Source organism: Oncorhynchus nerka, linkage group LG7, assembly GCF_034236695.1.
Source record: "Oncorhynchus nerka isolate Pitt River linkage group LG7, Oner_Uvic_2.0, whole genome shotgun sequence".
Taxonomy (NCBI): domain Eukaryota; kingdom Metazoa; phylum Chordata; class Actinopteri; order Salmoniformes; family Salmonidae; genus Oncorhynchus; species Oncorhynchus nerka.
The window spans coordinates 19,075,190-19,087,653 of record NC_088402.1 but is presented as its reverse complement, the minus strand read 5'-3'; positions in this window follow the sequence as shown (position 1 = coordinate 19,087,653).

The window sequence follows — 12,464 nt, the reverse complement described above, 5'->3', positions numbered from 1 at the left end:
CCATGAGCCTCCTAGGTTTTGTATTGAAGTCAATGTACTCATAGGAGGACAGAAGCTAGCTGTTCTCCGGCTACATCATGGTGCTACCCTACAGAGTACTGCTGCGGCTACAGTAGACCTTCATTGCAATGTGGTTTAATCAATTATTTGTAGACATTTGAATATATTTAGTATAGTTTTATCTAAATAGGATAACATTTAGATGTTTTAAATGTTTTATTTGTATGTAATTCCCCGAGGAGTATGGTCCTCCCCTTCCTCCTCTAAGGAACCTCCACTGGTTTTATCAATGGAAATTTGAATGAACAGAGATGCTGTGACGAGATCCTGGGGCTCATTGTTGTCCCAATCGTCCGCCGCTATCACCTCATGTTTCTGTATGATATTGCACAGCCCCATGTCGATTTGGCATGTGTCCCCAGATCCTCAAAAGGTTCTACAGCTACATACTGACCGGTGGCATCACTGCTTGGTATGGCAACTGCTCGGCATCTGACCGTAAGAGAGTAGTGCGTACAGCCCAGTACATCACTGGGGCCAAGCTTCCTTCCATCCAGGACCTATATACTAGGCGGTGTCAGAGGAAAGCCCCCAAAATTGTCAAAGACTCCAGTCACCAAGGACTGTTCTCTCTGCTCCTGGAGCGGCAAGTCTAGGACCAAAAGGCTCCTTAACAGCTTGTACCCCCTAGCCATAAGACTGCTGAACAATTAATCAAAGGACCCCCCCCCCCCCCCCTCCATTTGTTTTTTACACTGCTGCTATTCACTGTTTATTACCTATGTATAATCACTTCACCCCTACCTACATGTACAAATTACCTTGACTAACCTGTACCCCCACACATTGACTCGGTACCGGTACACCCTGTATATAGCCTCGTTATTGTTCTTTTATTGTGCTACTTTTTAATATTTTTTTATATTTATAATATTTTCTTGAACTGCACTGTTGATTAAGGGCTTGTAAGTAAGCATTTCATGGTAAGGTCTACACCTGTTGTATTCGGCGCATGTGACAAATAAAGTTTGATTTGATGTCGCAAGGATCTGTACACAATTCCTGGAAGCTGAGAATGTCCCAGTTCTTCCATGGCCTCCATACTCACCAGGCATGTCACCCAGTGAGCATGTTGGAGATGCTCTGGATTGATGTGTACGACAGCGTGTTCCAGTTCCCCTCTATACCCAGCAACATCGCACAGCCATTGAAGAGGAGTGGGACAACGTTCCACAGGCCACAATCAACAGCCTGATCAACTTTATACAAAGGAGATGTGTTGCGCTGCATAAGGCAAGTGGTGGTCACACCAGATACTGACTGGTTTTATGATCCACACCCATACTTTCAACAGCTGGAGATTAATTCAGGATGAATATGGTTCTGAGAGACCTTTACTGCTGGCTGATCCGGATTATTATAAGGCTGTGTGTGTGTGTGTGCAGGTGTGTGTGTATTAGAGAGAGTGAGAGTGTGTCTGTATGTGTGTGCGTTTTATGTGTGTTTGTGTGTTGTTTGGTTTGATTATTAAAGAGAATTGGCCTAAGAGGCATGCTAGACCTGGAGGGCACTGAGGACACTGACATCCATAAACCAGATAATTTGATCTGTGAGTCAGTGGAACAGACATTAAATCACATTACATCTTTCGGTGACCCATGAGTGGACATGATACCGTGAAATCCAGCATCGCTCTCACATGTTCAAACTATTAAACCAGGACGGACACGAGGTCAGTTGGCCTCACACACGCACGTGCATACGCACACGCACACACACTCTCACCTGATCATCTCTCCAGTTATTTGACTGCTAGAGAGAGTGCATCCAAAGATGATTCTCATAATAAGTATTGAGAGCTATCATTTACTCTCTATCCCATATTCATGTATCCAAATTCAGCGTAAAGTACAATCTTCACCAGTAACCACCCAGCACGAGGTGGTTGCCCTTGAAAGTTGACACACGTCCTGTTCATACCTGGTTCTAACATGTGTCCTTCGTCCTGATATTTTCCTAATCTTGTCTGTTTACACTTATAATTTCTGATCACAATAGGATCACAATGCATATTTTATTAGTCTACATCTGCCTAAAAATGTGGGCACAATCAGAATGTGGACAAAACCAGGACAAACGACACATATTAGCACCAGGTATAAACGGAGCTTCTGTGACATTTTTCAATACCAGTTTCTCCAGTAGCAACCCAGCACGAAGAGGTTGCCCTTGAATGTTGACATGATGACATTTCTCAATTTAATAACTTTCCCCTCATACAATATTCATATGATGACTGACAAGGTAATGCATTTACTTGACGAATACAACAGAAGTGATGGTAAGGCCTATCTGCCCTGGACTGCACAGATAATGAGTCTGTGACAGACTGTCAGGAGGGCTGGAGCTGAGGACATATAGGATAAAGGTAAGTAACAATATAGTGTCTTATGGTGACTGACTCCATGGTGGAATTATTACTGAATGTGTTACCTAGTGGGACTGTGGGAGAACCCAGTGGTGGTTTATTCAGAAGAAACCTCTCATGAATCCTAAATCAATCCCTCGCCCCTACATACACCTTATGCACTTAGGTAGATCTGAGAAGATTGGATAGGTGTTAGCAATAAGGGTTTCAGTGAATGTTCTTAGGTCACAGTTCTCCTGTGGATTATACAGCCATGCTGGTGCCTAGCCTACTTTGGTGTGTGTGGAAAGATTATCGCTCACCAGTAAACTGCAAAAAAATACTTCAGGCACTAGGTGGGAATCTGTCTGCACAAACGAGCAATGAGATACTTGTATGATTAGTGTATTCCATTGTATCCCCATTGGGAAGACTTGTCTATGAGCTTACCAAACAAGCACAGCATTAAACAAGCACAGGTCATTCAATACAACACAGGGAATAAGTCAACAGGGTGCTAAATGTTTCCACAAGAATAAGTGGCTCATTGTCCCTTATGTCCCAAAGGGGATGTAAATTACAAGTAATACAATGGAGGGGATGGGGAGAAATATACCCTGAATCCCATATCAACATCTACCCCTAGGCACTTACCCTTGTCGACATATTGCTAGAACGGAGAAAATATTGTTTCAATAAAGTGTAAAAGATACCAGGCAGACAGGGGTCCTACTAACTGTGAAAGCTACTCTATATGACTTCCTGTGTCTGCCTGCCATCATTTCCATTTTTTTTAAATAGTTTTTTTTTTTATCCTTTAAAAATATATATATTTAAAGGATTTGTATTTTGACAATGTATAGAGACAGATAGTAGGGGCATAGACTGAGGGTCACCGAGTCGCCTCGAACCCCTGTTGCCAGGGGGCATATGTGCAACACCAGACTCTGGCAAAAAATAGTATATTTTCTCTTTTTAGTTACATGGTTTCCAGTGAAGGCTTTCATATAAGTCACATAATATTACTAGTGTGTCATTTATACTTTTATACAGTATATACTGGGTGGTTCTAACCCTGAATGCTGATAGACTGAAAGCCGTTGTATACCACGGATATGACAAAACATGTATTTTTACTGGTCTAATTACATCGGTAATCAGTTTATAATAGCAATAAGGCACCTTGGGGGTTTGTGTAAAATGGCCAATATACCACAGCTGAGGGCTGTATCCAGGCACTCCGCGTTGTGCCGTGCTGAAGAACAGCCCTTAGCCGTGGTATACTGGCCATATACCACACCTCCTTGTGCCTTATTACTTAAATATTTCTGTGGTATTATGTACTTACCAGTATATGATTCAGGGGTGCAACTTTCATTGGGGACGGGTCCCCCCCACATTTTTGTCCACCCCAGTTTTATCATTGGAATTTGATACAAAACGAGCAGTATAATTTGCAAATAAATTCATTAAAAATCCTACAATGTGATTTTCTAGATTTCTTTTCTCATTTTGTCTGTCATAGTTGAAGTGTACCTATGATGAAAATTACAGGCCTCTCTCATCTTTTTAAGTGGGAGAACTTGCACAATTGGTGGCTGACTAAATACTTTTTTGCCCCACTGTATGTGTCTCTAATATGGTTATACATTTGGCAGGAGGTTAGGAAGTACAGCTCAGTTTCCACCTAATTTTGAGGGCAGTGCGAACACAGCCAGTCTTCTCTTGAGAGTCAGGTCTGCCTTCGGGTTGCCTTTCTCATTAGCAAGGCTACGCTCACTGTACATAGTCAAAGATTTCCTTAATTTAGGATCAGTCACAGTGGTCAGGTATTCTGCCACTGTGCACTCTCTGTTTGGGGCCAAATAGCATTCGAGTTTGCTCAGTTTTTTTGTAAATTCTTTCCAGTGTTTCAAGTAATAATTATTTTGTTTTCTCATGATTTGGTTAGGTCTAATTGTGTTGCTGTCCTGGAGCTCTGTGGGGTATGTTTGTGTTTGTGAATGGAGCCCCAGGACCAGCTTGCTTAAGGGACTCTTCTCCAGGTTAATTTCTATGGAAGTTAAGGCTTTGTTATGAAAGGTTTGGGAATTGCTTTGTTTTAGATGGTTGTAGAATCTAACGGCTAGTAGTGTGATTTTGCTGTGATCTGATAGGGTGTCAGTGGACTGACTGTGAACACTCTAAGAGACTCTGGGATGAGATCAGTGATAAAGTAGTCTACAGTACTACTGCCAAGAGTGAGCTATAGGTTTACCTACCGTAGGAGTCCCCTCAAAGCTTACCCAGCGTCCGACAGAGCTGCAGGAGTTGTGACCCGTTTTTGTTGGTTATGATGTCTTCTCTGTTTCACACCTGGTAGTTTGGTGGATGGGTCTACCAGCTCTCTAGAGGTTAACCAGTGGGTCCGTCTCCTTTATACCATGTTTCTTGTAGGATGACAATGTCTGTATTGCCAATTTCTTTGATGAAGTCTGGGTTCCTGCTCTTTAAGCCAAAGGCAGATGACCTCAGACCTTGTATATTCCAGGATGAGATAGTAAAATCTTTGTGTTCTATAGTGTCTAGTGTTGTTTTTGTGTGGTTTAGGCCCGGACCATTACAGTAGGTGTGAGCAGAGCATGTTGACCATCTGATACATACCTCTCTCTCTCTCTCTCTCTCTCTCTCTCTCTCTCTCTCTCTCTCTCTCTCTCTCTCTCCTCCCACATTACACCAGTTTCTGTATAGCTTTCTATGTACTTTTCAGGAGGTCTTTGCCCTTTTTATGAAGTTGCATAGGTCTATTTTAGCCAATCAGGACTGGATTTGAGAGTATTTCGCGACTCTTGTATCTTCACAATGCCTAATGTAGTTGTGTTGCAATTAGTCTACACTGGGCCTCAGGAGCTGGTTCTGACATTTAGTGGAGGATAACGTGCATTAAAATGGAAGAAACCCTTTTTGCTTGGAGCTGCAATTACGACAAAAAAACAAAAGCTCTCGAAATGTCTCAGTTGAAAGAAAATAGGCCTGAACAGTTTAAACACTTAACCAGAGAGGCACTTACTTCTTAATTCCTCAAGCATAGTCCCCACCCTTCCCTTCTCATTATTTGAGGTATTTGACACACACCTATGGTAATAACTTTGAGAAAGCTTTGAGGTAGTAAGGTTCTTCCCCTGCTTTGCTGACTGTGTTTGGGTCCAGTTTCTTCTGATCTCTGTATCCCTCAGGTGTTGCTGTTGCCATGTCAGAACTTGTTAATGAGTTTTGTTTACACAACTTCGAAACATGTCTTCCTTTCTCTTTCTCTCTTCATTTCATCTAGCCCTGCGACAGAATCTGAAAGCTTCTGAGCCCATACAGTAAATCTCAGCTGAACAGCATAAACACTTTTGATTGCAGAATTGTACATTTGAATATTCTTTAAAAATGGCCTTTCTGTCTTTATTCTATAGTGGACTTTTTGTTTGTCTGCAGCACATGAAAAGAATAGAGAGCAGAGAGAGGTAGGCTATGACAGAATACGCCCCATGTTGAGTTCTGCACCACAGGCAGATTTTCCCCCCGCGTGGTGCAAGAGCCAATTTAGCTCACCCGCTGCCGCCGCCTTCAGGGTGATTGACGACCCAAGCCCTGGCTGCTGAGTGTTTTAACAAGCGGGCGAGACGCGCACAAAGCCATTTCAGCATTGGGAGATTTGACTTATCTGCTCCTCACAGTGTGTTGTTATATAATGCAGGAGACTGGTGAAGGACAGGGGGGTGAAGGCTCTCACTTTATTATACAACCAATGGCCAACCTGTTTCTAAGACGTTTGTTATGACATATGCCTAAAAAGTACTGCACATGTGGCACAGACTGCAGACGGGGTTTGGAGGAAATTAGGAGTTTTGAATGATAAGAGAGAACATTAGGCATGGTGTTTTTTCTCAAACTTTTTTGAAGGGTAGGAATTGTTGATTGAATTTCAACACTCTAGCTTGTCTCTGATTGGAGGAATTAAAGGTGTTACAACTGACCCCTGTTACATTTGACCCTGGTCTCCCCTATCATTAAATACTTACATTCAGCTCCTCTATTGATCGCTACATACATTTAGACTGAATCTGCCATCCTAGAAGTCGTTTGTGTGACGTCAAAATGAGGGGCATTGTACAAAATAAATTAATCAGCGATGAGATCGTCTCTAACAACTCTAGCCAATCAGAGTATCAATGTTGATAATGTTATCACATAGGCCAGCTCTGGCCCAACCCATCAGTTTCCGGGACCAATCAGGACAGTCAGAATGTGTTTGCATTCCAGAAGTTGTGGAGGAGGAAACAAATCCAGACTCATGGTGGAAAAGACACACTAGTGGGCGTGGGGTTTGGCCGGAGCAATGTGGATGGGCAGCCAGGCTAGTTACATTTGCCCCTGGTCTCTCCTATCCTCCTACTGCCATCACTGTAGCGAGGGGCGGGGAACAGCTGGAGTGGGGTTTGAACCAGCAACCCTGTGGTTACAGAAGAGGCAGGCACATCATCATCTCCTGTGCCATAAAGGTCTGAACCTCTTGGCAGAGTGCATAGTTTCCTCACACTACAAGGAAAACCACAATAGTTTGATCTAGAGGCTACATGGTCACAACATCATGCTATCTGTTAGACTGTTAGCCAGATGAGCATCAATAGAAGCAATTTAGAAGGCTCCATGTTGGTCGGGCGGGGAGCATAGCGGAGTCTACATCATCTACAGTGGAGCCCAACATTAATCTTCTGCTCTGACATGCACATTGTTCTCCTCTCTCCTGCTACGTGTAGCACTCTACCCAAGGGAGCTGCGCTCACAGACTCATTTATCAAACACCTAGTTGTCCCTCAAGCGAAGGATAAACTACTGGGCCTCGACAGGATCATGCAAATAGGATGGTTTGGCAGGAGAGATGGGCAGAATGGCTATTTTGTGTGTTTTTTTGCGCTGATCTTAACTTATTTTGTACAAAATGTTTCTGCCATTGTTTCCTATCACCAAAAATATCTTCTGGACATCAGAACAGTGATCACTAACCTCGATTTAGATGAAGATGTCTACTTCAACGAGTTAGAGGCACAGGACATACTGCCCACCCTGGACCATTCCCAAGAGTCTAAAAAGAATAAGGCTACGTAAGAGAGGCGTAATCCGCCTCTACTCTCCGTTCTATTGGTGAAAGTAGTCACTAGAAAACAAACTGGACAAGCTCCAGTTCGAGACTATCCTATCAACGGGACCTGAAGAACTGTAATATTCTATGTTACTTGGAGTCGTGGCTGAAAAATAACATTGATAATATAACATTATGAATACCTGCTCTTTCCATGACATAGACTGACCAGGTGAATGGATTGTGTATGTGTGCCATTCAGAGGGTGAATGGGCAAGACAAAAGATTTAAGTGGCTTTGTATGGTAGTAAGTGCCAGACGTTCCGGTTTGTGTCAAGAACTGCAACACTGCTGGGTTTTTCACACTCAACAGTTTCCTGTGTGTATCAAGAATAGTCCACCACCCAAAGGACATCCAGCTAATTTGACACAACTGTGGGAAGCATTGGAGTCAACACGGGCCAGCATCCCTTTGTAATGCGTTCGACACCTTGTAGGGCCTATGCCCAGACAAAAAAGTATGCACTCACTATTGTAAGTCGCTCTGGATAAGAGTGTCTCCTCAATGACTCAAATATGAATGTAGACTTTTATTGGTGTAAACATTCACAAGGCTGCAGCGCCAGAGGGATTACCAGGATGCTCACACAGAGCATGTGCTGACCCGCTGGCAGGTGTCTTAATTGACATTATCAACCTCTCCCTGACCCAGTCTTTAATACCTACATGTTTCAAGCAGACCACCATAGTCTCTTTGCCAAAGAACGCCAAGGTAACCTGTCTAAATGACTATCGCCCCGTAGCACTCACATCTGTGGCAATGAAATGCTTTGAAAGGCTGGTAATGGCTCACTGTCATCCCAGACACGCTGGACCCACTCCAATTCGCATAAGGCCCCAACCGATCCACAGATGACGCAATCTCTATTGCACTCCACACTGCCCTTTCCCACATGGACAAGAGGAACACCTATGTGAGAATGCTATTTATTGGTGATAGCTCAGCATTCAACACCGTAGTGCCCTCCAAACTCATCACTAAGCTAAGGACTCTGGGACTGAACACCTCCCTCTGCAACTGGATCCTGGACTTCTTGACGGGCCGCCCCCAGGTGGTAAGGGTAGACAACAACACATCCGCCACGCTGACCCTCAACACGGGGGTCCCTCAGGGGTGCGTGCTTAGTCCCCTCCTGTAATCCATGTTCACCTAAGACTGTGTGGTCGCGCACAACTCCAAAACTATCATTAAGTTTGCCAATGACACAACGGTGGTAGACCTGATCACCAAAAACAATGAAACAGCCCATAGGGAGGAGGTCAGTGACCTGGCAGTGTGGTGCCACGACAACAACATCAACAAGACAAAGGAGCTGATTGTGGATTACAGGAAGGGCATAGCACACCCCAATTTGCATCGACGGAGCTGTGGTGGAGCGGGTCGAGAGCTTCAAGTTGCTCAGTGTCCATTAAGGATCTATCATGGTCCACACACACCAACACAGTCGTGAAGAGGGCATGGCAATGCTTCTTCCCCCTCAAAGATTTGGTATGGGCCCTCAGATCCTCAAAAAGTTATACAGCTACACCATTGAGAGCATCTTGACTTTCTGCATCTCCGCTTGGTATGGTAACTGCTTGGCATCCAACCGCAAGGGGCAAGGAGAGTAGTGCGTATGACCCAGTACATCACTGGGGCCGAACTCCCTGCCACCCAGGACCTCTATACCAGGTAGTGTCAGAGGAAGGTCCTGAAATATGTCAAATACTCTAGCCACCCAAGTCATAGACTGTTCTCTGCTATTTCAGGGCAAGTCTGGAACCAACAGGAGAGTCTCCCCTTTCCATAGAGTCATGATAGTTTGTAGTTTGTAGGTCAAACCGTTCGGACGCTACAGAAGTATTGGTGAGGAGACCGATTTTCAGGATGTCTCATAGTCTGACAAACACTGGCTCTAGCTCTTCCAACTTTCACTGCAGATGTGGAAGCACGACATCGGTGGATTGAGATGCATCCCATGCAAAAACACAGATATCTCTAGTTTAAACTGACAGATTTGTTTTATTATGTTACTTAGATTGCACATATCTATCTCAGTAACTTCGTACCCCTGCACAACGACTCAATACAGGTGCATATAGCCAAGTTATTGTTACTCATTGTGTATTTATTTTTACTTTTATTATTACACGTTTTACTTTTCTATTATTTCTCTATTTTCTTTCTCTCTGCATTGTTGGGAAGGACCCATAAGTAAGCATTTCAAAGTAAGTCTACACCTGTCGTTTACGAAGCATATGACAAATAACACTGGATTTGCTTTGGTTTGAGAGCTCTCGTGCAACAGCCACACCCATTGTAGTGGAATAGATAGATGTAAAGCTAATCTCTCTCTACCTCTATCTCTCTCACGCACACACAAATGCACGCAAAACCACGTACACACACACACACACTATAGAGACTGGCCATAGGGTTCATCTATGGAACGATCTGCTTCTCCATACTGTCCTGTCTGGGAGAGAATAATAATAGCCCAGATATAAGAGTCAGCAGTCGCCAAGCAGAATTTTCACATTTTCACTTTACTGTACACAACAACAACAAATTATACATCACAACTGCAGAATGTGTAGAGATAAAGGAGTACTGAATAGAAATATGTGATTTTCAGTCCATCTCCAGCACAGCTTTTGTGCTGAAAAATGGGGTGAGACTCCTTGTGGAGGAGAAACTATTTTCACTGGGACAAAGTGCTAATTTGAATGGAAGAATGAGTGTATGTGATTGAGTGTGTGTGTGTGTGTGTGTGTGTGTGTGTGTGTGTGTGTGTGTGTGTGTGTGTGTGTGTGTGTGTGTGTGTGTGTGTACCGAGGACAAGTGAAGTGCTGCTTTATTTGGGCCAGGGCCTTTATTAAGGACTTTGGATTGAGAGGAAAGTGCTCTCTCACACACACTCACAACTTTGTAGTGTCTCATCACAGTTGAATCCCACTTCCCTTTTTGCCCACCAAGCCGCGATACCGGTTTATCCCACTAGGGAAACTCCGCTATCATTTCCTTGTAACTATCTACTGTTTGTTTATGCATTTCTGTGAATTACTTAGTTAGTAAATAAATAATTTAAGACAATTGATGTATGGATGACTCATAGTGAAGACTGGGTTCGTGCAGATAACCAACAATTTACGACGTTTGGAATGAGACTAACGTGAGGTAAATAATAATTAATTAATTCGCAGACGAATTAATCAGATATTAAAATATCTAAAAGTTATATTGGGAAAATTATAACTTTGTAATCTGAATATTTTCCTTGGTGCCCCGACTTCCTAGTTAATTACAGTTACATGATTAATCAGTTTAATAATAATTACAGAGAGAAATTACTGTAGTCTTCAGTTTTAATGATGCCAAAGACAACAATATGTATGTCCTCCTTACCTCATGTCTCTTTCTGTCTTGCTTCCTCTGTCCCTCTCTCTCTTTTTCACTGTCCCCCTCTTTTACTCTCATCCTATCGCACATTTTTATAGATTATCGTTTGTGGAAGGCCTCTATTTCCAAATGATAAATAAAAGGAGGTGGAAAGCAGTGAATAAAATATGAGGCAGATCACAGGTGGACAAAATAGTGCATAAACAGACAGGATGGGATTGTCTGTTCACCATTAAATATGGATGGGCTTCAGCAAGCAAAGCCAAATAACAAGTTCCACAGAGAGACATCGCTAAACACACATCATCATCAAAACACACCGGCCTCCGTCTACCTCCCCGTACCGGCCAAACACACACAGCATGATCATACAGTGTTTTGCACAATTACATCCCCAAATATCCCCATACGCCCTCATATACCCCCACATACCCACACACACCCACTCATACCCCCATTAAAATGCAAAACACGCACAACATGATCAAACAGTGTTTTGCACAGTTACACTCCCATATACACTACCGGTCAAAAGTTTTAGAACATCTACTCATTCAAGGGCTTTTCTTTATTTTACTATTTTCTACATTGTAGAATAACAGTGAAGATATCACAACTGTGAAATAACACATATGGAATCATGTAGTAACCGATAAAGTGTTAAACAAATATATTTTATATTTAAGATTCTTCAAATAGCCACCCATTGCCTTGATGACAGCTTTGCACACTCTTGGCATTCTCTCAACCAGCTTCATGAGGAATGCTTTTCCAAAAGTCTTGAAGGAGTTCCCACATATGCTAAGCACTTGTTGGCTGCTTTTCCTTCACTCTGCGGTCCAACTCATCCAAAACCATCCGAATTGGGTTGAGGTCGGGTGAAGCTGTCATCAAGGCAAAGGGTGGCTACTTTGAAGAACCTAAAATCGAAATTATATTTTGATTTGTTTAACACTTTTTTGGTTACTACATGATTCCATGTGTTATTTCATAGTTTTGATGTCTTCACTATTATTCTACAATGTAGAAAACAGTCAAAATAAAGAAAAACCCTGGACTGAGTAGGTGTGTCTAAACTTTTGACTGGTTCTGTATGTGCACTCAATTACTCATTACTCATTACCCTATCTACTCCTGTCTACACCTCCTTCAGTTAAACACACCTTCATTTCCACTGACTTTTATGTTTTCTAAACAAACACAATCATTATCACATCGGGTTTGTAACCCCCACCTTGTAGTCCCCCCTCACCCTCTCATCCTCCACCCATATCAAATACACACATCATAATTTCAGACCACTGAGTCATCCAAGCCCCCTACCTCCCACCCAAAAACCATTAACGACAACAAATGTTCTCCCTCCCAGACACAAACACACACCTGCCCCATCCCGCTATTCTTCCTCTGTCTACGAGGACAACAGCCAGGCTGCTGAAAGCTGCTGAACCCACAACAGGTGTGTCAACAAAACCCAACCACAAAACTTTTGCATGTACACACACCCA